General features: G+C 37.7%; 1 protein-coding gene across 1 annotated transcript in view; it reads left to right on the top strand.

The window, feature by feature from the left end:
• Nucleotides 1–5,738: 5,738 nt before the first annotated feature.
• TTLL7 (tubulin tyrosine ligase-like family member 7) overlaps nt 5,739–27,455 on the top strand; it is a 133,085-nt gene continuing 111,368 nt past the window's right edge. The window contains exon 1 of the mRNA XM_011977779.1: nt 5,739–5,992. The gene's annotated coding sequence lies outside the window, so the exon portion shown is untranslated. The remainder of the gene's footprint in view (nt 5,993–27,455) is intronic.

Raw genomic sequence — 27,455 nt, 5'->3', positions numbered from 1 at the left:
ATCTTGTATGATAGAGGAAATTAAAGAATATGTAAATGTAAAGAAACATTGACAAATCAAACACCCTAAAAACAGTGGGGTACAGCAAAAACTGAACTCAGAGGAAAATGTGTTGCCTTTAATTATGGAAGCAGAAAGGTGAGTACAAAGGCATTAAGTAAGTAATGAGTCCATGCAAGAACAACAACAATAGCAAAAACAAAACAAAAGAAACTCTGAAGAGGGTATCAATAATGAAATTATTAACATAGATAAAATGGTAGAAAAGAATGGTAAATTCAAAGATTGCTTCTTTAAAAAGACCAATAAAATAAACATCATGTGAACCTGCTAAGGAAAAGATAAGATCAAAATTAGACATGATCAATTGTGTGAAGGTAGGAAAGAGAGTAAAAGAATTCTAAGTAAATACTAAAGATGATTCTAGCAACACATTAGAAAAATAAAACCTAGAAGAAGTGAATACATTCCTAGGAAAATATACATGATCACAACTGACACAGAAGTGAAAAACTTGAATAGACCAATTATTACAGAAGAGCCTGGAGAAGTGATTAATGATCTGCTATTGAAGAAGGCTGCAGGCAGATGAATTCACAGCTGAATTTTTAATCTAACTATTAAAGAACAGATAATTCCAATATTATTTAAACTATTGTAAGTCTTAGAAAAAAAAAAATGGAAAGTTCTCCAGTTAACTTCATGAAGCCAGAATAACTTGAGTACCAAAGCCTAAGAAGGAGTAAAACAACAATTAAAAGTACAGGCTAATTTCATTTCTGAATATAGCCGCCAAATGTTTAAATAACAGAGAATACAATAGAGGAATGAATCACAAGAATAACATGGCGTGAAAAAATAGGCTTTATTAGAGGAATGAAAAGGCGGTTCAATATCAGGAAGTCTAGTTACATATTGATTACATTAAAAATTAAAGGGAAAAAAGCCCAACCATTATCAACAAGTTGTGAAAAGGCATCAGATAAAAGTCAAGTGACTCTAAGCAAAATAGAATCAGAAAAAAATTCTTATATAATAAAGGAAAGCCCAATAGCTAACATCATCCTAAATCACAAAAATTAAATCTTTCACTTAAAATCTGGAATCAGGCATCACCACAGTCACTTACATTAGTGATTCTAAGAAATATAAATAAAATAACTGGTATAAATTATAATATACATATATATTTTTATATATTTTATAACCAGTCTCACTCTGTTGCTCGGGGTGGAGCACAGTGGCGTGATCAAGGCTCACTGCAGCCTTGAACTCCTGGACTAAGGGATCTTCCCACATTGGCGTGCTGAGTAGCTGGGACTGTAAGCAGGCGTCACCATGCCCAGCTAATTTTTTATTTTTTGTAGAGACAGATCTCCTTATGTCACCCAGGCTGGTCTCAAATTCCTTGGGGTCAAGTGTCCCTTTCACGTCGGCCTTCCAAAGTGCTGGGATTAAGGCATAAGCCATTGTGCCCAGCCAGAAACAAAGTTCTTGATATTGCTGATATGCCTGTTTTCTTAGAAAATCCAAAGGACTCATGAAAAAACAAGTAATAAGATAATTTGGTGCACTGCATGAATACAAAATACATTACAGAAAGAGTCATCTCTCTGTTCTGGTAAAAGCCCCTAGAAAAGGAAATGGAAAGAACATTGCATTCAGAATACAAGTGCTGTACAAAATTTGGTATAAATTTGGTAGGAAAGTTACAGAACATATATAAGCAAAATTATAAAAATATGACCGGGAAATGAAAAAATATAAACTAGAAAAGCTTATTATCTTCTTGGATGAAATTACTTACTGTTATGTAAATTCTCCAAAAATTAATAAAAAAGTCTAACGCAATACTGCTTTTTGTCTTATATAAAATGCCATATAACAATTAAAAAGGGCCTAAAGTCTACTATCTATACATAAAAGTAATTTTGAATGAGTATCATTTTAAATTTGGGGCTCTTTGAAGATTTGTTGAGAATGATCAAAACAACACTGAGAAAAAATTCTAAGCCCTTTAATAAATGCATTTTATATGATAAATGTAAAATTACATAAAGTAGGTTTTAAATACCAGCCTCTCATTTCCTTCTCAATAAAAGATGGGAGTAAGGGGTTAAGTCTAGAAGGCTGAATTTTTTTTTTTGTAGGCCCCATATTATTTTTGTCCAGTATGGTCTGGTCAAGCTTGGCTGTATGTTAGAACGACCTACAGAACTTCTTAAGGATCTAGTTTCCAGAGTCTCATGCAAGAGTTCCTGCAATCATAATTTTGTAGCAAGAATTTTAGGCACCACTGGTCAAGTTTATGCTACAGGGTTCACTTACTCTCAAATTCAGGGTCTCTTTTCTGAGCACAGAAACCTAGAAAAGGGTATCCAGTGTTTCCACTGGGAAGACTGTCATTTAAATCTTCTGTGGGAAATGACTCATTTCCTCTTAGAAATGAGAGTTGAAAACAGGTTTTTAAAAATAAATGAAAAATAGATTTTCTACTGCAGAGACACATGCAATGTACATGTTGTTCTCCATAGCAGGAGACAATAAAAGTATGCTGATACTCCTGTCATGTATTGGTTAGAGTTTGAAATCCAGCTTTGTCTCTTTCCAGATGTGCTACCTTTCACAAATTAATACACCCTTGTAATTCTCAGTTTCTTCATTTATAAAATGGGAGTGATGATACGACTTACTTCACATAATACTAGTTACTCACTCAAACACTAATGGTTTAATAAGTGTTAGCTAAATGCAAACAGAAACAACACGATTAAACACTCTCTTCAGCAAGAGTAAGTTGAGAGGTTAATGTCACCACATGCTTTAGTAAGAGACCAACACATAGCAGGTAATTGAATATCTTGCATCAAGATTTAACATTATGTGGCTTACAGTGAAGTTTTATCAAAGGCATTAAGTATTCTCTTTCTCTCTAGCTCTCTTCTTATTAGTATCATTTAAAAAGTAATATTGGAATGTTCCCAGATCACGCTAGTTTGTGAATACAAATGAGTTTATGTTAATATCGGTGCCTAAATAAGGTTTAACAATCATCTTAAGTTTAATAATCATTCCCTTGACCCTGCACTGCCTCCCTAGGCTCTGTCATTTGGGGCAAGAAATCCTCAGCAGTGTCTTTCAGGTGCTCAGGAGTAATAACACTCCTGCTTTACTGCTTTGGGCTCCTACTTAAGTTACCTTGACCCTGTATTGGCCACCAGTGTGGCCTCACTGGGCAGATCAGTTCCTATTGCTGGCAAGGCTGTATGGAGGTCTGTTGCAGGTTGGGTGAGAGAATGACTGTCTTGCCAGCTCTGCGCTATCCTTTGTCACCAGGCCTAAAGTAGTACTTCTTATAACTTAAATTTCACAAAGTCATTTGTGGGGAAGATGATTATTTAGCTTCTGACCCTAAGTTCTTTCCACAGCAGGCTCAAAACCATGTGAGGACTTTGAGGAAAGCAGGGAATGCAGGCATCACACCATTCCTTCCACTTCTTTTGACAATTTCCCAAGGCTGCCAGCACAAAAATTCCCCTCTCTTCATTCAGAAACGTATGTTCTAAGAATGTCAACTTATACAAATAGATTGCTGCAGATGTCACAGGCCCATCAGGACCACAAATCATAAGGTTCTAAATCCCTTTCTATATCCCTATCATCTGACATCTGACATCTGACATAAAGCACTAATTCAGAAGACGCCTCAGCCACCTGTGTTCTGTTCCTGTTGTTGCCTTTGAAAGAGAAACAACTGCACATGGAGAGAAGAATCACACATTTCTGAGCCTGAGGCCAGTCTGGTCACTGGCGATCCAATGCTCCAGCTCCCTGGCAACATGGAACTTTGGGGATTTCTGTTGTGCTGGTGCTGATGTGTGAACCTTTACAACAACCATTAACATAATAGCAATGTCATATCATACGGAAACAATTTAATTTTATTCCTGATTTCTCAAAAAGCTTTCTTGAGGTGATGTTAAGTGTTACTAATACCTCCGTTACTTAAACATTTTTTTTGATAAGGTATATGAGGATCCATGATAATAGGTTCATTGAAAAATTCTTGACCCTTCCGGGAATGGAAGAGTGATAACATGTAACACGGTAATAGTGTATGCGTAGTGTAAAGTAAAGTGTAATATAGTGAAAATGATGATGTAAAGATGATTAACAAGAAGGCAGTGGAGAATTCCTCTTCACCCTCATGTGACCCTGACAGTGTATTGTGATACTGATGTTCGGTTAGTTCTGTGTGAAGTCCAGCTTCTTTCTGATCACTCTTTTTGCCTCAGGGTGGTGCCTACCCTAGACACCTAACTGCCCCCTCTCCACTCTAAAACCCCTTCTCACAAAGGAAGAATAAACAGACTCACATTCAAGTTGCAATCAGATGTGACATGGTTTAATGTATACCGTTCCCAGAGGCATTCTAGGAGAAAGGAACAAGTCAAAAACTCCAGGTGGCAATGTCTGCTCTGCAGCTTATGATCGTGAGACTTTAACCCAGCACGACAAACCCTGAGCCCAGTTTCTCACCAGTGTCTTTTATGAGAATATGCCCTCACTGGGCACATCAGTTCCTATTGCTGGCAAGATTTTATGGAGGTCTATTGCAGGTTACCAATCTCACAGGATTTTTTAGAAGAATAAATGAAGAAATGAAAATGAGACTATTCTCAGTACCGTGGTCTATAGAAAGTGCTGAATTTATGTTGATTTACTCAATAAAGGACAAAACTTTAAATTATGAAATTTTATTTGGATGCACTTGGAGGGTCTTTTTTTTTTTTTTTTTTTTCTACGTTTAATCACATTTTATAGGTAGTTGCCAATTCTGTTCTCTTCTTTTTTTCTACAGGGAAAACTGTACACTTGTCCTGATCTTCGCCATGGTCTGAAGTGAACCTGTGTGAGCCCGGTGTGACAGAAGCAGGGACCACAAAAGTCTAAGGAATTCATGTGTTGGGACTCCTTCCAGTTCTATACAATTCATTTTATGAGAAGACATGATTGCCTTCCCGTTTTCAAGACACTCAACTCTAAAATGGTGAACAGTGAACCTCAAATATTCTTTAATTTCTGCAATAATCTTTTGTAAATCTTTATCTCGAAATGGATTTCTAAATCTACAGTTTTTACAACTGCCGTGGTTCACCACTTGCTTAGCAGGAACTCTAGGTCGAGCTGTCCCTCAGCACCTGCGGGATGGGGCCCCACCTGATTTCATTTCCTAACTTTCGAGCTGGCCTCAGATACCCGTTTATTCTTTGCTTCACAAAGATGCTTAGATAAAAGACCTGAAGACTCTCTTCAAAGGTTCAAGAAGCTCCACGTTTTGTGGGAAGATGTCTGTGGTCAGACAGGCAGGAGGATTGGGCGCCTCGGGGCCGCGAGGTAGCGAGAGGTGGGAGGAGGCGCTGAGGCCAACGCCTCTCGCATCTCTGAGGAGGGGTGCCGCCCAGGCGCTCGCGTTGCTAAGTCCTCTGTTTGCCGCGTTCTAAAGGAGCCCCGAGCGGGACCAAGGCAAACGGGGAGGGGGGGTGTGGCGCGGGAAAGCTCGAACAGTGTCTTCAGTAAACCCCCAGAAGAAGCAGCGGCCCCTTCGTTGATTACTCCTGTATACAAGACCTCCTGACTCCGAGGGGGCAGAGGATTCCCCGAGTCCTCGGTTCCTCCCAACCATCGCCGGCCCCAGGCGCCCGCGCCTCTCGGAACGTCGTGCACCCCCGGCCGCAGCAGGCGAATGGTCTGGCCCGTCGGTAGCCGCCACCCGCTTGGGCAGCGACAGCTGTTCCAGGCGCTCCGTGTCGAGCACCGGAGTCCCGAGCCGTGGCTGCCACTGGTGGGCGGGCGGAGGAGAGCACCGGACCACCAGCGCAGGCTGCCGAGTCCGGGCGGCCGCCTGCGTGGAAGCCGCGAGACGCGGGAACAGCTGGGGGACCCCCCGCAGCGGGGACGCGAGGACCCGGGCTGGGCTTTCCTCACCCTGGTGAGTACCTGCTGCCGCCATCCTCTCCCGACCACCTTCCATGTCCCCACGTCCCCAAAGGCTCCACCGCGCCCCTCTTTCTGTGCCCCCATCCCCGGACTGTCACTGCTCTGGGGACACCGTCCCCGCTGGGAGCCGCGGAGCCGGGAGCTGCTGCGTTCGTGCAAATGATTCAGCACCATTCGTGCGCTGAGAGGTTTGGGCAGAATGGGGGAGGGAGAGGGCGGAGGGGACGGGGTCAGTTGCCGTGATCTCAGCTCAGTTTTTAGGCTCCAGATGGGAGACTCGGGCGGGCGGGGTCGGGTTGGGTGAACGAGGAGGCTCCCTGCTGGTTTATTCTGTAATTCCGTCGTTTTCCCACATTTTGGTATAAGCCTCCGCGAGTACGCGGGGCATTCTTGAAAGTGTGTCAGATTAATACCCTTTTCAAACATGCGAGTGAAGTCTAGGGCCCTTGTAGATGTCTCTCACTTTTTACATGTCTTGCTCTATTGGATGCCTGACTCATGCCATCATCCTCTTTTATCACATCGCAGCGTTCCCTCAACTGATGTGAAAGATACCCTATGAAAGTTGTCTTGTATTCTGGATGGGTTTGATTGAACCTGCCATAGAAAGAAAAGATTTATGAGAGGTAGGAAATAGTACCTTCATAACCTAGGCACTTACTTTTATATATCATATTTTATTAAGTCATCATAATCCAGAACCAAATGTGTAAACTGAGGAGCAGGGAAGTTAAATTGCATTCTCAAGGTCACAACAGGAATTCGAATACAGGTTTTCCTGACTCTATAGTCCATGGACTTTCCACTGTATTAATGAAGTGTGTCCGTGTGTGTGTGTGTGTGTGTGTGTGTATGCTCTATTATATACATATATACATATATATGCGCTCTATTAGATATTAAACATAGAATTAATTGAGGAGTAATCTCAACAGCAACAGCAACCTGTAAACTTTCTGCATATGCAATTATTGCTCCTTCAATATGAAAGATGTTTGAATCATGTGAAAAAATCTAGTTTCTTAGAAAGCATATGGCAAAAAATATGTGAACAACACTACATAGGAGAGTGAGGTCATAACAGGAGATGTTCAGCAAATTTTTGGCAGTGATATGTGGTGGATGCTCAAGTGTTGGAGATGTCGATTAAAAAAGTAAGAACTCTGGAAATCTTTTTCTTTCTTAAATGTTAGGGAGACATTTACAGTTATAATAGTCAATTAGTTCATGAGGTATGCCACTGAACTGCACCCCACAATAGGGTGACAGGTGAACCTATACTAAGATAATGTTATTTGATTCATTACAACTCTGTGATTTTGCATAACAGGTGATAACTTCATTTTACAGACTAAGGAACAAAATTCAGAGAAGGTTCAAGACCGCTCAATAAGCCATGGAATTTGGACAAGCCTTGATTCTTAGTTCAGAAATATGAGTGTTGTAGTAAAATGTAGTTCTTATATAGTGGGAAACTGAATTAGTTTGTTGTCACCCTGCCCTTCAGAGTCAACAATTATATTGACCTTCTATGCTGCTTCTGTAAAAATAATGGATGCTAGGTCTTTCTTTGCCTGTTGATGGGTTCTTTGACTTGCTTTCATTAGTGACTTATGGGTTTCTCTTAAGAAATGCATCTCTTGTTTATGTCTCAGGAGGCAGGTTGCTATAGTACAGATGCTCATTATCTCTAAATACTCACATAGTATTGATGGTAGCAGGAACAGAGTCATCTTTGTCATTTCTAAAGTATTGAACCATTTACATTGGAGAATTCTTTTTCAAGTTAATAGGGATATTGATAAAGTCCACTGCCTAAATAAGGACATAAAATGGAGGCATAAATTTATATTTGTTGTTCAAACAAGAGTATTAGAAGTGGGGTCTTATGAAGAGTCTTGAGTTTGATTCCTAAAAGGTCATTTCATTTTGCTCTTTACATGGCTATAATCTATATCCTGAAAATCTTGCAGTCCAGTCTGTTTAATCCTAAGGGGGACAGCAGAACTGATACGAATGAATAAGCAGAAATACAATATAATACCTCTGCTATTAAAAAAAAAATAAAAAAAAAGGAAAGTGCATGTCCTGGTGATGGATGGTCAGCAGCAACATTTTAAAACAGAGGCAGCACATTTTACTTAGATGACATCACGGAGGGTATGAATATAATACCAACTTGGCTTTAGAACTGCTCTCTCTCCTCTCTCTGTTTGTCCAATGACTACAGTCTGCAAACCATCTAAATTCCACACTTCAAGGAACTTAAAGTCTGGCAGGGGAAATTTTTACTTACATATGAGTAATTAACAAATAACTTAGAATTGGCTTAATACCAGAAAAATGTGTTGCAGACCTAACTGCTGTAACAATACCTTAAGAGAAAGGAGAAATAGTAGAGCCTTTGATGATCAGAGGATCAGGAAAGTCTTCATGCGTTGAAGTGAGTTAAATCAGTCTCAGAGATTGGGAGGATTCTGATAGGCAAAGAGAATGCCAAATAAAGGTTCAGCTAAGAAGTGCTCATCTACTGTTTGGATACATGGTGAAAGGTCCTGAAGAAACTTGAATGTCAGACAGTGAGATCTCTTTCTGATCTGTTAATCATTTCTCTTTCTTACATTCTCCATATCCTTTGCCCCGAGTCCCCTTCCAGGAAATGGTCTGTTTCCTGGGTACTAAAAGGATTGTCAACTAAACTCGGAAAAAGTTTTCTGTGCAAGTACAATTTTTCCTTTTCCAAAGGAATTTGCCTTTTAGCTCTGACCCCCATTAGAGAATTATGAACAATTTGAAAACTATAAGAATATAAAAAGGAAAAAAACACCCTCATAATCCCACCAACTAAAGACACTCACTATTCATTTTTGACATGTTTCTTTCCACTTTTTTCATGTGTAGTTTTAATTATGGTATCTATATTACTTTTATATTATTTTAAAATTAAAAATTCTATAACTTTAGTTTTCATTTAATTACAGTTGGGCTTAATACTAGGTTTAAAGTGCCTAAAAGCAGGCTTAAAAATGCCTACATAATTTTCCATTTGGTAGATGTAGTATTCCCTAATCGTTCCTTATTGTCACTATTGATGACATCATAATAAACAATTATTGATGATAATAATAGCACTATGATGAACATCTTTGTGCATATGCTCTTTGTTGTGTTTTGAATATTAGTTCCTTAGCACCGAGTTTCAGAAATAAAATTTCTGGGTTAAAGGCTATGAGGTCTTGAAGTTGCACTTTTTAAAGCAAGTTTTGAAACTACTGAGTTCTTATATTAGGCCATTCTTGCATTGCTATAAATAAATACCTGAAACTAGGTAATTTATAAGAAAAGAGGTTTATTTGGCTCACAGTTCTGCAGGCTGTACTGGAAGCATAGCAGCATCTGCTTCTGGGGAGGCCTTAGAAAGCTTCCAACCATGTTGAAGGGGAAGGGGGAGCAGGCACGTCACATAACAGAAAGCAGGAGCAAGAGAGAGAGTGAGGGGGTGGTGCCACACACCTTAAATAACCAGATCTTGTGAGAACTCAGAGTGAGTGCTCACTTATCACCAAAGGGATGCGCTAAGCCATTCATGATGGATATGTCCCCAGGATTCAAATAGTTCCCACCAGGCCCCACCTCCAACACTGGGGAATAAAATTCAACATGAGATTTGGATGGGGACCCATATCCAAACTATATCAATTCCCCATGTTCACTTTGGAACACTTATATGTTGATTATAGAATATTTGCATATTAATAATTAATAACACCCAATCTTGTCTGTGGCTCCTCAGGTTATACTCTTTCAAGCAACTTCTTTTGATTAGACTAAAGACTGATTAAATCATGGGGACTGGGAGAAAGGCAGGCAGTTGGTGTTACTGAGGAGAGAAGATACTAAGTTGGAGAACAGGCTTGGTGGGAGTGAGTAAGAGTTTATAGTCAGAGAAGGAGAATATGTGATAATGTGATAGACTACTTTCTGGTCCCAGTGTTGTATTTGTGGACTTCAGCTATAAACCTCTGCATTCCCTCACCCACAACACACATATCTATCTCCTTCAAATTTCAGCTTCTTCCATCCTCCTGTATCAGATTCCCAGTCTCCGGCTTCGGGGTCCTGATATTGCAAGGCACAGCTGTGAGCTCACTTTTGCACTCCAATTTGGGGAATTCACAAAGGTGAGAGCAGGAATTTGGGAACTCTGCTTAGGTCTGAGCAGAAGTCCTGGGTACAAGGTATAAGGTATGAGGGAGGGACACTTGACAGACATTAAAGACCTCTCCTGCCTCCCCTGTACATTTGCCAGAGATGACCTTTGAGCACAGTGATTGTCAGATGCATAAAGTTCCCAACATCTTTTCTCAGCATTCAGATGCTTCTCCTCCCCTTGTTCCCAGTATCCTTCCACCAGAGGAGATTCCCCTCATGGAGGGAGAGGGACTGCGCTTCAGTTTCCTCTATCCATTTTAGGGATACAGGGCCCTACTTTCTTGCAATGAGAAGGGCTGGGGCCCAGTGTTGGACAGGTACTTTGGGCTCCTGACTTGCTCCTCTAGGTTCTCACGTGAGCTTCCTCACTGTCCTGCCTCTACTCTCTTTCAAGGCTGGGAATCCATTGAGGTCACAAGGCTGGGAATCCATTGAGGTAGGCAGGCCATTAAGTGTCTATGAGAGCCAGCGGAAGCAGAACCAAGGCAGATGCATGTGCCTGAGGGCACAACTAGGGAACAGAGAGGCAGGTTCTTATGCTATGCTGTCTGTCTTGAGAGACTTGAAACAATGAAAACAAAAGCATCACATTATAAACCAAAAAGAGGATTCCCACCCCACTTTTCAAGTCCTGAAAGAGGATTTCTGATAGAAGCTGGACATTAACATAGGCAGAGTATTTTAGGCAGAATTTGTCCTGTGTTTAGTTGAAACCTATTTTTAAAAAATTTGTAAGCTCTTAGAAGGTGGTAAATCCGTCTCCATTTCTCTCAGGCATTATCTGTGAAAGTTGAAGTGAGCTTAGCAAACATTTTTCCAGGAGTTAAAGTAGAAAAGTTAAATAAGCTTGACTATTCTCCGCTAATCTTTATTTCTGTTATTTCCCATTTGACATTATCTGTTAACACACTTCTGCCCATAGTACACATGGTAGTTGACAGAGCCAAGGTATTGGAATTGTTTTGGCTCTGGGAAGGTGAGTGACAAGTAAAATATCCCCTTTTTACTTTCACTTTTTACTTGCAAGCAACTAGTTGGTTTATGTTTTCTTTGAAGGTTTAGAGTTAAGTAGTCCAGCATTCACTGGGTCTTCTCTGTGGCTGATCCAAAGGTCTCTGATCCTTTCTTTTGAAATTGGTGAGATTGTTGGTCTACTGGGCATATGGAACCATTCACATTGTTTTCTTTTTCTTTTTTTTTTTTTTAAATTATACATGCAGGTTTGTTACTCGTCATTTACATTAGGTATATCTCGTAATGCTATCCCTCTTCCCCCCCCAACCTCACAACCTTTGCTTTTTCTAAATTGTGCTGTAGCACCTGAGCTTTCTAACTTCTGTGTTATTTTTGTCTTTCTGCTTAGTTATGTGTAATGGAACAGTATATTTGACAAAGGATTATTTAGAACATTTTCATCTCTCTTACCCCCTATTTTGCAGAGTGTGAGCTGGCACCATGTCTAATTCAACATAATGGCAGTAGCTGTTTTTATAAACATTTTCCTCCCTCTTCCATTAGTGTATATGTAGTGAATTTGGCTTTTTAAAGTAAATTGAGCATTTTTAGATTTGGAAGATGGCTCAGCAGTAATCTAGGCAGCAGCTTCAAGATCATTTCAATGCTATTTGTTGGATTGGAATTTTCAGGATGCTTAGATATACCTCCAGGGTAGGACTATTTTTGTTTTGTAAGTGAAATGACTCCTCTTAAACTTTATTGTGTAAAATCTGCTTTAATTGATGTGGTCCTAACACTGTGTCATAATGTAAAATGTTGGTAGAAAAAGTTAGCATCTTTGGGTTTAATTTGAATGATTGCGTTCGATGGGAAAATTATCATGTGTATTTTGTCACTACTATTATTTAAAAATCTATTTTTTTCAAGGTACTAAAATCTATGACCATGTGTGATATTCATAGTGATTGCTGAAAATCAGGACAGTAATTTTAGCACACATCTTAGTCTATATTTAGAATCAGTCAGATCAGTCAGTCTGCAGTTAACTAACAAATACATGCTAGTTGTTTTATGGAGAGAAAAACTAGAAACTAAATATTTCCAAAAAAAAAAAGAACCTGAATACTTTCTATAACCAGTTTTAATATTTATGAAACCAGATGGGGACATTTTCATTTATCTTTAGGTTTGATCGCATCCAAGATGATAATTTTTTTTAGCATCTTTTAAATCTAGAATTTTAAAGATTAGCAGATAATATTTCCACCATTTTTACAATGTGAAAAATGGAGCTAGAGAGAAAAAGCAAGACAGAGTTAGCGTGCAGAATCATAATGAGATTTGAAATTGGTCTATAGCTGCCTATTTTAGATACTAATTTTGACAGTAGATGCTAGTATTTGCTGTCATATGTAAATAAGAGGACAACATTTACTGGTTTATTAGTCCCTTTGTTTTTTTTTCTTTTAGAGTATTTGAGGAAAAAGTATCTTCTCACGTTAACTGAATTTTTAAAAAACTAATCTGTGATGCCTATTTCCAGTTTACATCAGCTTCCCCCTTAGTTAGTACATATACATTTCAACCCATTATTTTTCTGGAAAATAGAAACAAGTTGTTTCTGAAACTTGCCACAATAATGATAGGGAAATAGACAAATAGTAAGGAAAATTTGAAAGGGAGGGATCAGTGCTTCTCAAAATTAAGTGAACTATATATATATGTGCAAAAAACCTTTTCACTTGTCAAAAATCAGTGCCAAATGAGCATTTTTGGCAGAAAGAACATTTACTGCTACATATGTTACGGGGTTGACATTTCAGAATAAGAAGCATTTTCTTTTTTAAACATTTATCTTGAGTATATAATATGCATCAAGACCTATTTTCATCCTTGACTTAGGATTAAAAGTGAATATGATTTTTCATTCTAGTGGGGCATATACTTCCGTATTGTGCTTAAGAGTGTATCTGTGAATTTTGTTTTTAGAACCTACAAGGACTTAGAATAATATAAACATAGGATGTGTGAAGGTCCTCAAGTGTAGCTTCTACTGGGAATAAAATTAAGCAAATACACTCAGCAATATCTGTAAATAGAGTGATTTAGATCTCCAAGTAAAATTACCTGATAATATAGTTCAAGAGTGTGAAAATCTTAGTATTTATGTAATTATTTGGATGATTGTAGGCATTCCACAAAGGCAAATTTTTCTTCCAGTAAATATTTTGCAGCATTATTTTTAATATATATATTTTTTCTTTTTTTGAGACAAAGTCTCCCTCTGTCACCTAGACTGGAGTGCAGTGGTGTGATAATGGTTCACTGCAGTCTTAAATTCCTGGGCTCAAGCGATCTTCCCGCCTCAGCCCCGTGAGTAGCTGGGACCACAGGTATACCACCATACCCAGCTAATTTTTGTATTTTTTCATAAACACAGGGTTTTGCCATATCGCCCAAGCTGGTCTCAAACTCCTGAGCTCAAGTGATCCACCAGCCTTAGCATTCCAAAATGCAGGGATTACAGGTGTGAACCACCATGTCTGGCTATATAATTTTTTTACTGTGATAAAAATATCTTAACCATTTTAAAATGTACAGTGCAGTAGTATACAGTTCACATTGTTGTGAAACAGACCTTCAGAACTTTTTCATTTTGTAAGCCTCAAACTCTGTACTCATTAAACAACTCCGTATTTACCCACTTCTCCCTAGCCTCACCCTCTGCCCCTGGTAACCCCATTCTACTTTATGTTTCTATGAATTTGACCACTTCAGATACCTCATACAGTGGAATCATACATACTTGTCTTTTGTAACTGGCTTATTTCACTTAATATAAAATTGTCCTCCAGATTCATCCATGTTGTAGGATATGTCAGAATTTCCTCACTTTTTAAAGCTGAATACTATTCCATTATAAGTATATACCACATTTATCCATTCATCATCCATGGACAGTTTTGTTGCTTCCACCTGTTGGCTGCTGTGAACACTGCTTCTACGAACATGGGTATGCAAATACCTTTTCAAGACTGTGCTGCTAATTTTTTTCAGATTATACCCTGAAATGAAATTGCTGGAGCATATGGTAGTTCTATTTTTAATTTTTGAGGAACCTCCATATTGTTTTCCATAGGAGTTGCACCATTTTACTATCACACCAGCAGTGCGCAGGTATTGCAATTTCTCTTCAACCTTGCCACTTATTTTGTGATATTTTGATTGTAGCTGTCTTAATGGGTGCAATGTGATATTCATTACAGATTTGATTTGTATTTCTCTTATGATTAGTAACATTGGGCATCTTTTCATTTGCTTGTTGGTCATTTGTATATCCTCTTTCTGTTCAGGGCATTAGCCCATTTTTAAATAGGGTTATTGGAAGTCCTAGCCAGAGCAGTCAGGCAAGAGAAAGAAAGAAAAGGCATCCAAATAAGAAATCAAATCATCTCTCCTCATTGATACGATCCAATACCTAGAAAACCCCAAAGACTCTGCCAAAAGGCCCCTGGAACTGATAAACAACTTTTATACAGTTTCAGGATAAAAGACCAATGCACAAAAACCAGTAACATTTCTGTACACCAATAACATTCAATCTAAGAGCCAAATCAAGAATGCAATCCCATTTACAGTAGCCACAAAAAAATCCCCAACAACTATAATAACAGCAACAACCAAAGCCTAAGAATACATCTAATCAAGGAGGTGAAAGATCTCCGCAAGGACAACTACAAGACACCGCTGAAAGAAATCAGAGACTGCATACCAAAAAAATGACAAAAAAATTCCATGCTCATGGATTAGAATAATCAATAACCAAAGTCATTTTTCACAGAACTGAAAACAAACAAAAAAACCACAAAACTATTTGAAAATTCATAGGGAACCAAAAAAGACCCTGCATAGCTAAAGCAATCCTAAGCAAAAAGAGCAAAGCTGGAGGCATCACAATACCTCACTTCAAACTGTAAGACTGTAGTAAACAAAATAGCCATAGTACTGGTACAAAAACAGACACATAGACCAGTGAAACAGAATAGAGAATCCAGAAATAAAGCCACACGGTGACTGCCATCTCATCTTTGACAAAGTTGACAAAACTAATACGGAAAAGACTTCCTGTTTCCCTATTCAATAAAAGATACTGGGATAACTGGCTAGCCATATGCAGAAAAATGAAACTGGACACCTACCCCTCACTGGGTACAAAAACTAGCTCTTTTAAGGATTTAAATATAAGGCTTCACACTATAAAAATCCTGTAAGAAAACCTAGGAAATACCCTTCCCAACACTGCCTTGATAAAGAATTTATGACTAAGTCCCCAAAAGCAATTGCAGCAAAAAAATTTATAAATGGGACCTAATCAAAGTAAAGAGCTTCTGTACAGCAAAATAAACTATCAACAGAGTAGACAGACAACCTACAGAATGGGAGAAAATGTCTGCAAACTATGTATCTGACAAAGCTATAATATCCAGAATCTAAAGAACGTAAACAGTTGAACAAACAAAAGCAAGTAACACCATTAAAAAGTGGGCAAAAGGCCAGGTGCAGTGACTCATGCCTGTAATCCCAGCACTTTGGAGGGCCGAACCAGGTGGATCACGAGGTCAGGAGATTGAGACATTCTGGCCAATATGGTGAAACCCCGTCTCTACTAAAAATACAAAAATTAGCTGGGCGTGGTGGGCGCACACCGCTAGTTCCAGCTACTCGGGAGGCTGAGGCAGGAGGATTGCTTGAATCAATCTGGGAGACAGAAGTTGCAGTGAGCTGAGATCTTACTACTGCACTCCAGCCTGGAGACAGAGTGAGACTCCATCTCAAAAAAAAAAAAAAAAAAAAAAAAAAACAAAAAAAAAAAAAAAAAAAAAAAAAAAAAAAAAAGTGGGCAAAAAACACAAACAGACACTTCTCAAAAGAAGATGGGCAACTGGCTAACAAATATGAAAAAGTGCTTAACATCACTAATCACCAGAGAAATGCAAATCAAAACCACAATGAGATACCATCTCGCATCAGTCAGAATGGCAACTAACAAAAAGTCAAAAACCAACAGATGCCAGCAAGGTTGCAGAGAAAAGAGAACCCTTATACACTGCTGGTGGGAAGGTAAATTAGTTCAGCCACTGTGGAAGGCAGTTTGGAGATTTCTCAAATAACTTAAAACAGAACTACCATTTGACCCAGCAATCCCATTACTGGATATATATCCAAAAGAAAATAAGTTGTTCTACCAAAAAGATACATGCACTTGTACAGTATGTTCATTGCAGCACTATTCACAGTAGCAAAGACATGAAATCAACCGAGGTGCCATCAGCGGTGGATTGCATAAAGAAAATGTGGTACATACACACCATGGAATGCTATGCAGCCATAAAAAGTATGAGATTATATCTTTTGCAGCAACATGGATGCAGCTGGAGGCCATTATCCTAAGCAAATTAATGCAGGAACAGGAAACCAAATACTGCATGTTCTCACTTATAAGTGGCAGCTAAACACTGGGTACTCATGGACATAAAGATGGCAACAATAGACTCTGGGGATTACTATAGGGCAGTAGGAGGGGGAAGAATGTGGGCTGAAAAACTACTCATTGGGTACTATGCTCACTACCTGTGCGATGGAATCAATTATACCCCAAACCTCAGCATCCTGCAATATACTCAGGTGAGAAACCTGCACATGCACCCCCTGAATCTAAAATAGAAATTGAAATTATAGAATAAATAAATAAATAGGGTTATTTGATTTTTTGTTGTTGAGTTGTAGTTCTTTATATATTATAGATATCAACTCCTTGTCAGATAATGTTTTGCAAACATTTTCTCATTTTGTACATTGCCTTTTCACTCTGTTGAATGTGTCCCTTGGTGCAGAAAAAGTTTTAAGGTTGATGTAGTCCCATTTGTTTATTTTTGCTTTTGTTGCCTATGTAGCATTTGTTGTTATTAGCAGTTTAAAAAAAAATTGTTAGAATTGTTTCAAATTGCTGTTTACTAATTCCCTTCCTCCTTATTTGAAGTCCACAGTATTATCCTTGAGACTGTGTAATGATGATACATTCCATAATTATTTTACAAATTAAAATTGATTTCAATGGAATTTGTCCCTGTGGAAGAGCCACTTAAAAAAAAGTAATAGAAATTGTGTTAAACCTATACATTGATTTAAGGAGAATTGGCCTCATCACTGTGTTGCTTCTTTCAATCCATGAGCATGGCATGTCCCCAAGTATTTAGGTCATCGTTGATTTCTTTCATCAGCATTTTATAATTTTTAAATTTTTTTTGTTTTTTCTTTCTTTTTTTTCATGTAAACCTTCCTGCACAATTATAATTTTAATTATATAAATCTTGCACATGTTTTCTTAGATTTATGCCTACGTTTTAAATTTTCTTTGGAGCAACTGTAAATGATATTGAATTTAAAATTTTCATTTCCATTTCTTCATTGTCAAGATGTAGAAATGCAGTTGATTTTTGTGTGTTGATCTTGTGTTCTTCATTTTTTGGTTCTGAGAATTACAGACCTTTTGAGGATTTTTTTAAAAATGTAGACAATCATGTCATCAGAAAATAGAGACAGTTTGATTTCTTTGCAATCTGTATGTCTTTATTTTTCTTGCTTTATTATAATGGCTGGAACTTCCTGTACTATGTTAAATAAAAGTGGTGAGAGTGGACATCCTTGGCTGCTGCTGCTTCGCTCTTTTTTTTTTTTTTTTTTTTTTTCTTTTTAAGATGGAGTCTTGCCCTGTTGCCTAGGCTAGAGTGCAGTGGCACAATCTCGGCTCACTGAAACCTCCGCCTCTTGGATTCAAGCAATTCTGCTCTCTCAGCCTCTTGAGTAGCTGGGACACAGGTGCATGCCGCCACTCTTGGCTAATTTTGTATTTTTAATGGAGAAGGGATTTCACCATATTGGTCAGGCTGGTCTTGAACTCCTGACTTCAGGTGATCCACCCGCCTCAGCCTCCCAAAGAGCTGGGATTACAGGCGTGAGCCACTGTGCACGGCTGCCTTCTTCTTAATCATAGAAGGAAATCAGTCTTTCACTATTAAATGTAATGCTAATTGTGTCAGTTTTTTGTACATGTTCTTTATGGGATCAAGAAAGTTTCTCTCTGTCCTTAGTATACTGAGACATTTTATCCTGAATGAATGTTGAATTACATCAAATTTTTTTTAGTATCAATTGATATGGATGTATGATTTTTCTTTCTTAGCTCATTGATATGGTAATTACATTGATTTACTTTTGAATGTTGAATCAGCCTTGCATACATGAAACAAATCTCACTTTGTCATGACAGCACACACTTATACATATATTATACATACACACATATTAGGTACACACACAGTATATCCACAAATATTGTTAGATTCAGTTTGCAAAATTTTAAGGATTTTTGCATCTAAGTGAATGAGATTTATTGGTCTGCAGTTTCTTTTCTTGGCTCCTCTTTGGCTTTGGTTGTCAGAGTATATTGGTCTCATAAAATGAGTTGGAAAGTGTTTCTTCTTCTATTTTCTGAAAGAGTTTGTTTAAAATTGGTGTTAATTCTTCATTGAGTGTTTGGCAAAATCCCACAATAAACCACCTTTGTCTGGATATTTCTTTTTCACGATATTTAATGACAAAATCAGAATTATTTCTTTAGTAGTTATAGAACTATTTAGGTGATCTGTTTTATCTTGCCTGAGATTGGGTAGTTTGTATTTTTTTAAGGAATTGATTAGTTTCCTCTAAGTTATTGAATTCATAACAGTAAAGTTATTCATAATTTTCCCTTATTATCCTTTTATTGTCTTTAGATTCTGTTGAGATAGTCTTTTTTTTTTTTTTTTAAGAGACAGGTCTTGCTGTGTTGCCCAGGTTGGTCTCGAACTCCTGGGCTCAAGCAATCCTCCCTCGTCCTCCCTCGTCTTTGTTTCACTTTTGATATTGGTGACTTGAGTCTTATCTTTTAAAAAATCTGTGATTGTTAATAATAGGTATCAACTTGATTGGATTGAAGGATGCCTAGATAACTGGTGAAGTATTATTTCTAGGTGTGTCTGTGAGGGTGCTGCCAGAGGAGACTGACATTTGAGTCAGTGGACTGGTAGAGGAAGACCCACCCTCATTATGCCAGTGTAGCTAGAACAAAGCAGGCGGAAGAAGCTGGGATAAGCTTTGCTTGCTGAGCCTTCTGGCTGCCTTCTTTCTCCAGCCTTGGATGCTTCCTTCTGCTTCTCCTGCCCTTGGACCTCAAACTGCAGATTCTTTGGCCTTTGGATTCTGAGACTTGCACCAGGGAATTGCCAGGGGTTCTTAGGCCTTTGGCCACAGACTGAAGGCTACACTGTTGGCTTCCCTGGTTTGAGGCTTTCAGACTCAGACTGAGCCACTACCAGCTTCTGTCTTCCCCAGCTTGCAGGCGGCCTTTTGTGGGACTTTGCCTTGTAATCCTGTGAGCCAATTCTCCCTAATATACTCCCTTATATATGTAGTCATATATCCTACTAGTTCTCTTCCTCTGGAGAACCCTGACTAGTACAAAATCCTTGTCCGTTTTGCTAGATGTTTATCAATTTTATATATTCTTTTAGAAGACTTTATTATTTTATTTTATTTTATTTTAAATACAAGGGGTACATATGCAGGTTTGTTACCTGGGTATATTACATGATGCTGAGGTTTGGGATATGGATAGTCCCATAACCCATGTAGTGAGGATAGTACCCAGTCGGTAGTTTTTCAGCCCACGTCTCCCTCCCTCTCTCCCCTCTCAAGTAGTCCCCAGTGTCTATTGTTGCCATCTTTATGTTCCTGAGTACCCAATGTTTAGCTGCCACTTATAAGTGAGAACATGTAGTATTTGGTTTCCTGTTCCTGCGTTAATTTGCTTAGGATAATGGCCTCCAGCTGCATCCATGTTGCTGCAAAAGATATAATCTCATACTTTTTATGGCTGCGTAGCATTCCATGGTGTATATGTACCACATTTTCTTTATGCAATCCACCATTGATGGGTACCTATGTTGATTTCATGTCTTTGCTATTGTGAATAGCGCTGCAATGAACATGTTATATAAGTGCATGTATCTTTTTGGTAGAACAACTTATTTTCTTTTGGATATATATCCAGTAATGGGATTGCTGGGTCGAATGGTAGTTCTGTTTTAAGTTATTTGAGAAATCTCCAAACAGTCTTCCACAGTGGCTGAACTAATTTACCTTCCCACCAGCAGTGTATAAGGGTTCTTTTTTCTCTGCAGCCTTGCTGGCATCTGTTGGTTTTTGACTTTTTGTTAGTTGCCATTCTGACTGATGCGAGATGGTATCTCATTGTGGTTTTGATTTGCATTTCTCTGATGATTAGTGATGTTGAGCATTTTTTCATGTTTGTTGGCCACTTGTCAATCTTCTTTTGAGAAGTGTCTGTTCATGTCTTTTGCCCATTTTTTTGGGGGGGGACAGGGTCTCACTCTGTCACCCAGGGTGGAGTGTAGTGGCACAATCTTGGCTCATTGTAGCCTTGACTCCTGGGCTGAAGCAGTCCTCCCATCTCAGCCTCCTGAGTAGCTAGGACTAAAGGTTCACACCACCACACTCAGCTAATTTTGTTTATATTTTGTAGAGATGAAGTCTCACTGTATTGCCCTGGCTGGTCTCAAACTCTGGACTCAAGCTATCCTCCTGCCTCGGCCTTACAAATTGCTGAGATTACAGGTGTGGGCCACTGCACGCAGCCTTTTGCCCACTTTTTAACAAAGTTATTTGTTTTTTGATTTTTCAGCTATTTAAGTTCCTTTCAGATTCTGGATAGTACAGCTTTATCAGATACATGGTTTGCAAATATTTTCTCCCATTCTGTAGGTTGTCTGTTTACTCTGTTGATAGTTTCTTTTGCTGTACAAAAGCTCTTTAGTTTGATGAGATCCCACTTGGCAATTTTCGTTATTGTTGCAGTTGCATTTGGGGGCTTAGCCATAAATTCTTTGTCAAAGCCAGTGTTTGCTAGGAAGTGTATTTCCTAGGTTTTCTTCTAGGATTTTTATAGTTTGAGGGGTTGCATTTGAATCTTTAATCCATCTTGAGTTAATTTTTGCTTGTGGTGAGCGGTAGTTGTCCAGTTTCTTGCTTCTGCACGTGGCTAGCCAGTTATCCCAGTGTCATTTATTGAATAGGGAGTCTTTTTCTTATTGCTTATTTATTTTATTTTTTTGAGACAGGGTCTCGCTCTGTCACCAGGCTGCAGTGCAGTGGCGCAATCTTGGCTCACTGCAGCCTCCGCCTCCTGGGTTCAAGTGATTCTCGTGCCTCAACCTCTCAAGTAGCTGGGATTACAGTGTGCGCCACCATGCCCAGTTACGTTTTGTATTTTTAGTAGAGATGGGCTTTCACCATGTTGCCCAGACTGGTCTTGAACTCCTGACCTCAGGTGATCCACCGGCCTTGGCCTCTCAAAGTGCTGGGATTACAGGTGTGAGTCACCATGCCTGGCCCCTTATTGCTTATTTTTGTCGACTTTGTCAAAGATCAGAGAGGTGTCGCTATGCGGCTTTATTTCTATGTTATCTATTCTGTTCCTTTGGTGTAAGGATTTGTTTTTCTACCATTACCATGCTATTTTGTTTACTGTAGCCTTGTATAGTTTGAAGTCTGGTAATGTGATGCCTCCAGCTTTGTCCTTTTTGCTTAGGATTGTTTGTTTGGGCTATCAGGGCTCTTTTTTGGTTCTATATGAATTTTCAAATAGTTTTTTCTACTTCTGTGAAAAATGACATTGGTATTTTGATAGGAATAGCATTGAATCTATAAGTTGCTTTGGGCAGTGTGGCCATTTAAATGATTCTGATTCTTTCAACCCATGGGCATGGAATATTTTTCCATTTTTGTGTTATCTCTGATTTCTTTCAGCAGTGTTTTACAGTTCTCCCTCTAGTGATCTTTCAGTTCGTTTGCTAGATATATTTGTACATATTTCATTTTATTTGTGTGTGTGGCTGTTGTAAATGGGATTGTGTTGCTGATTTGGCTATCAGCTAGAACAATATTGGTGTATAGAAATGCTACTGAAGACTCGTTTTTTTGGTTTCATTTATTTCCCGTATTGTTTTCCTGTTTTCAATTTCATTTATTTCTTAAATTTATATATTTTTTTTCTGTCTACTATGGATTTTTTTTTCTTCCTCATGTGATTACTTGAAATAGGAACTTAGATTATTAACTTGAGAGTGTTTCTCTTTTCTAATATAAGCATTTAGGTGTCAAATTTCCCTCTCAGCTGGGCTTTAGCTGCATTTGACAGATTCTGTTATGTTTTCTTTTTACTTTTACTCAGTTCTATGTGGTTTCAAAAAAATATGATTCATGGACTATTTAGAAATGTATTGTTTAATTCCAGGCATTTGAAGATTTTGCTGCTGTTTCTGTTATTGGTTTCTAGTTTAATTCAATTTAGCCAGATAACATACTTTGTATGGTTTAAATTCTTTTAAATATGCTAAGACATGTTTTATGAACCGTGAGATGGTGCATCTTGGTGAGTGCTCTATGGGCACTTGAGAAATTGTTGAGTAGAATGTCTAATGTCAATCATAGCCTACAGTTGATGGTATTGCTCAGTTTTCTTGTATCTTTGCTGATTTTTAATTTAGTAATTCTGTTAATTTCTGAGAATGGGGTATTGAAATCTCCAGCTACCTTTGTTGATTTTTAAACTTTTCAGATCTATTAGTTTTTGCCTTGTGTATTTTGAAGCCCTCTTGTATAATAAATATACATTTATTATTGTTATATCTTCTTGGTGGATTGAGCTTTTTATAATTTTGCAGTAGCCCTCCTTGGCTCTAGTGATTTTTTTTGCTTTGAAATTTATTTTATCTGGTATTGATATAGCCACTTCTGCTTTTTAAAAATAAATACTTGCATGATATATCTTTTTCCTTATTTTTACCTTCAGTCTACACATGTCATTATGTGTGAAAAGAAGTTTTTATAGATGTCATATAGTTGGGTTGCATTTTAAAATTTACAGTGCCAATCTCTCTTCTAGTTGATGTGTCTGTAACATTTATGTGTGAAGTAATTATTGATATATCAAGTCTGCTTTTTTCCTCTTGTTTTTTATTTCCTTTCTTTCTCATTTCTCTATTTCTTTTTCTTGCCTTTCTGTGGATTACTTGAATATTTTTTAGAGTGGCATTTTGATGTATTTATAAGTTTTTAAAACATATAGCTTTGTATAGTTTTCTTAGTGGTTGGCCTAGGTATTATTACTATTTTTCTTAGTGGTTGCCCTTAGTATTGCTTTATGCATATGTTGTTTATCATAGCCTACTTCTTACATTTTTCAACTTTAAATTAAGTATAGAAGACTTTACTTCCATTTCAGTCCTTTTACCCTCTCTTCTTTTTAATTATAATTGTTTAAAGTATTTCCTATACATACTTTGAGTACCAGAACAGATGGTTGCTTTTTCCATAAAATATTATGAACGAATTGCATGTTAGTGATAATCTGTTATGTGTACTTGTATTTTTCCCGTTTCTATTATTATCTTTCCTTTCTGAAGATCTCAGATTTCTTTTGTTATCATTTTCTTTGTGTTAAGAGAGTTTTCTGAAGCCATTCTTTCATGGGACATCTGTTAGTATCAAATTTTCTTAGTTTTCCTTTGTCCAGAATGTCTTTTTTCACTCCTCTTTCCTGAATGATAGTTTGGCCAGATACAGGAAATGGGATTAACAGTTATTTTCTTTCAGCACTTGAAAGGGACAAGCCTGGCCAAGATGGCAAGATCCTGTTCTACAGAAAAAAAATTAAAAATTAGCCAGGGGTGGTGGTGTGCGCCTGTAGTCCCAGCTATTTGGGAGGTTGAAGTGGGAGGATCCCTTGAGCCCAGGAGTTCAAGGTGGAAGTGAGCTATGATTGTGCCTCTGTGCTCTAGCCGCATTCAATGTGGCTCCAAATGCCTATCTCAGCCAGCAGTCTTATGCACAAATATAATAGGCAAGACTACCACCTCCACTTTTACTGGAGGGAAGTGTAATTTTTTTTTTCTTCAGACCAAAATTTTTCTTCTAGAATATTCTTTTAACCATCAGTGAAGTCTGTCAAGGGAACGAGAAGACAAAATTGTTGGGATTTGGTAAATTCTCACTCATTAAAAGATAAATTAAGCCCTAGCCTCTGCATATATGTTTTCGTTGAACAGAAGTGTTAATTTGTAGTAATTGCAGAAGCATTCCAGAAGATTGGCTTGATTCCTTAGTGGTCTTTTAAAGTCAGCTATCAGAAGAACATGATGTGTATTTGAGTTTTAAAAATCTTTTGAGTCTTTATTAGAGTTGATTTTGTTTTCATTGGTAATCCCTTGAAAATTTGCCGTAAGCAAGTCCTGCAAGCCCCATACATTTTTCACACCATTAAAAGCCTTCTCAGGATTACCCCAAGAGTACTTAGATTCACTGTGGTGTTTGTGAAGCCCCTTTGCAAAATTATGACAGTAAGAGAACTCTGACACAGTTGACTCCGTTTTGCTTCTAACTTCCAAGCTGTCTTTGGTCATTCCTAGGTATAGGCCAAGCTAATTTTGGATGGAATTTAGTTTATAGTTTAACCTTAAAGCAAGGATGATAATAGTTCTTTCCCAAATTATACTGCCTTTTTAAAACTAATGAATACCACAAGGTTAGGATTATGAGAGGGGCCTGCATTGTGCTATAATGTAGGTGTAGTTAAACAACAACCAGCCATTGATCTGGATATAAGATTTGTGACTTACCCAATTATTTCTCTAAAATCCATATTGTAGAACCTAAGATTGGCCTTTTGAGATGTGTTTCAGACTTCTGCATTTCTGACTGTTGGGTGACCTGGATCCTCGACTCCTGATTCAGCTGGTCCTGTGGCCTCCACCCAGAAGCAGACTCAGCACACAAGGAACATTTTCCACACCCCTATGATTTCATCCCCAGCCTATCAACATTCCCCATTCTCTAGCCCCTTGCCCACTAAACTATTCTTGAAAAACCCTATCTCTGAGGCTTTGGAGAGACTGATTTGAGTGATAGCTCTGTCTTCCGTGTGGCTGGCCTCCTGTTAATTAAACTTTCGTTACTGCAATACTATGGTCTTTGTGAACTGGTTGTGTAATGTTGGGTGATTACATTTGTGGGCTGCTGAAGCTAAGCATGGTCTCCTCTCTGCTTGTGAGAGCTCACAAGAGAAGGGCCTAGATCCTTCCTGTCCAAACTAATTCAATGGGAGGAGTCATGGTCATAAGCCTTTTAGGCCGTTTGGTACTTTTAGTACGTGTTGAATTAATGAATAAGAATCAGTTCAGTCAAGTTTATTTATCGTAGGCTCCATAAGCATTTTGAAATTGTAAGCGACTAATTTGATAATAACAGTCAAATGTCTTTTATGTTAGACATTTCCATTTTAATCATTGCTAGACTAGAATTTCAGGGTTTTAACTATATGCTCTGCTGTCATTCTCATTTACTTCTCCTTTTCCATGTGCCAAAGTACCTCTTCCTTTATTGAAAAGCTTCTGATATAATTCTGATTTAAACTAATTTTTAATAAATGAGTTATAAAAATCAGTTATAAAGATACTAACATATTAATAATTTTTGCCACCTATTTTAAATCATCCTTTTGTGGTTCAGATTTGTAGTTTCTCAGAGGAAAACTAGATGACTATGATGTTTGACAAAGATCGTTCTTTTCAATATGTAAAATCTCTAGTATGCCATTCTAGAGGATGATTAAAATGAATAATTTTTTCTTTTTTAAAGAGGCTATAATTTATCTGTCTCATTGGAGCTTTGGATAGGGTTCTGCTTAAGGGTCCCTTGGTTAGGATGTTTCCTCTAATTAGTGATTTCTCTTCTGTTTGTGATGAGCTAGCTAAAAAGGATTGGGAAGCTGAGAAAGAAAAGCTTCATCAGTTCATATATTCCCTGGGGCACATTTGTAACTCAATCTCCCTTTCTGACTGGTGTCTGCATCATTTTTATCCTGATGGTCTACTTAAGCAGCTGCCTCAGGTTCCATAATGGATGAATTATTATTTTAACTCTATAATGTTTAGTTTTACATTTGGTAGGTGAGATAGATGATACATAAAACCTAATTTTTATCCCATAAATATGTATATCTACTTTGTACCCACCAAAATTAAAAATTAAAAGAAATTCTTATTAAAAAAACCTAATGGACTAAAATGAGGAAAATAGGAAATTCATTGTTTTGTTACAGGCTACCCAGAGAGAATTATACTAAAGTACAAACTAAATATTTAGATGAAATAGTCACATAACTCTTGTTAATAACATTAAACAAATAAGGAAAATGCTGTTTTATTCTAAAATCATACCTACGTTGTCTGATCTTGCAGTCACAATATGACTTTTCAAATTATTGCTTTTATACTACCCCCACTACACCCCTTTTTCTGGCCAAAAAGAGCTAAATTTAAATTAAAATTTAAATAGTAGCATGCTACGAGTTTTTTCCACCTCTAGCCCTTCTGTTTGTGTTCCAAGGGGAAATACTTGGAATATGACCAATTCTTTACCTACTTTGGACATCATCAGAATTGTGGATGCTGCAGGCCGTCTCTTCCTGAGATGAATTAGAGATGTTGTCTGCCAGTCAACTCATGGCTGGCTTTTGACTCTAATAACTGGACCCATAGTGTTAAGTCAGGCTGCATAAAGTAAAACATCATAAAGTCATTTGATTTAGGCCCAAAATTTGAAACAAAAAAAATGGTATGTGATTTTTTTTTCCCTCCACGTTTTAAGATTGCATAAACTTGTAAGTAGAAATTTTGAAGGTTAGCTTTCCAGAAAGACTGGCAGAATTGTTTCACCTGGATTCCAAAAATAGATTTTTATGGAGCAGTGTATATGCTTTCTGGAATTCTCCAAAGTTTAGTTCTCATTTCTATCCTACTCTAATTTGAAATTACTTTCTTCTAATGCTAAGTAAATTTTAGTTCTGTGTTATTTACATTTATGTATTGTTTACATACTAACTAGTATTTACTAGATGCAGTCGATGATATCAAATGTCTTAATTATTCAGATCACTGTGATAATACAGAACTTTTGCCTCATCAGCAATATAAGGTATTAAAGCTATATACATATGTATATATACTGTTTATTTTTAAATAAATATTTTTTGAATAATCAAAAGTCCCAGTATTTCAATAAAGTTAAGAAATGGGAAAGACACAAAAAATGACTTTATATAGATGAAC

Source organism: Mandrillus leucophaeus, unplaced genomic scaffold, assembly GCF_000951045.1.
Source record: "Mandrillus leucophaeus isolate KB7577 unplaced genomic scaffold, Mleu.le_1.0 Scaffold184, whole genome shotgun sequence".
Lineage (NCBI taxonomy): Eukaryota > Metazoa > Chordata > Mammalia > Primates > Cercopithecidae > Mandrillus > Mandrillus leucophaeus.
The sequence above is the reverse complement of the archived record's forward strand: the minus strand, read 5'-3'. Positions and strand labels throughout refer to the sequence as shown.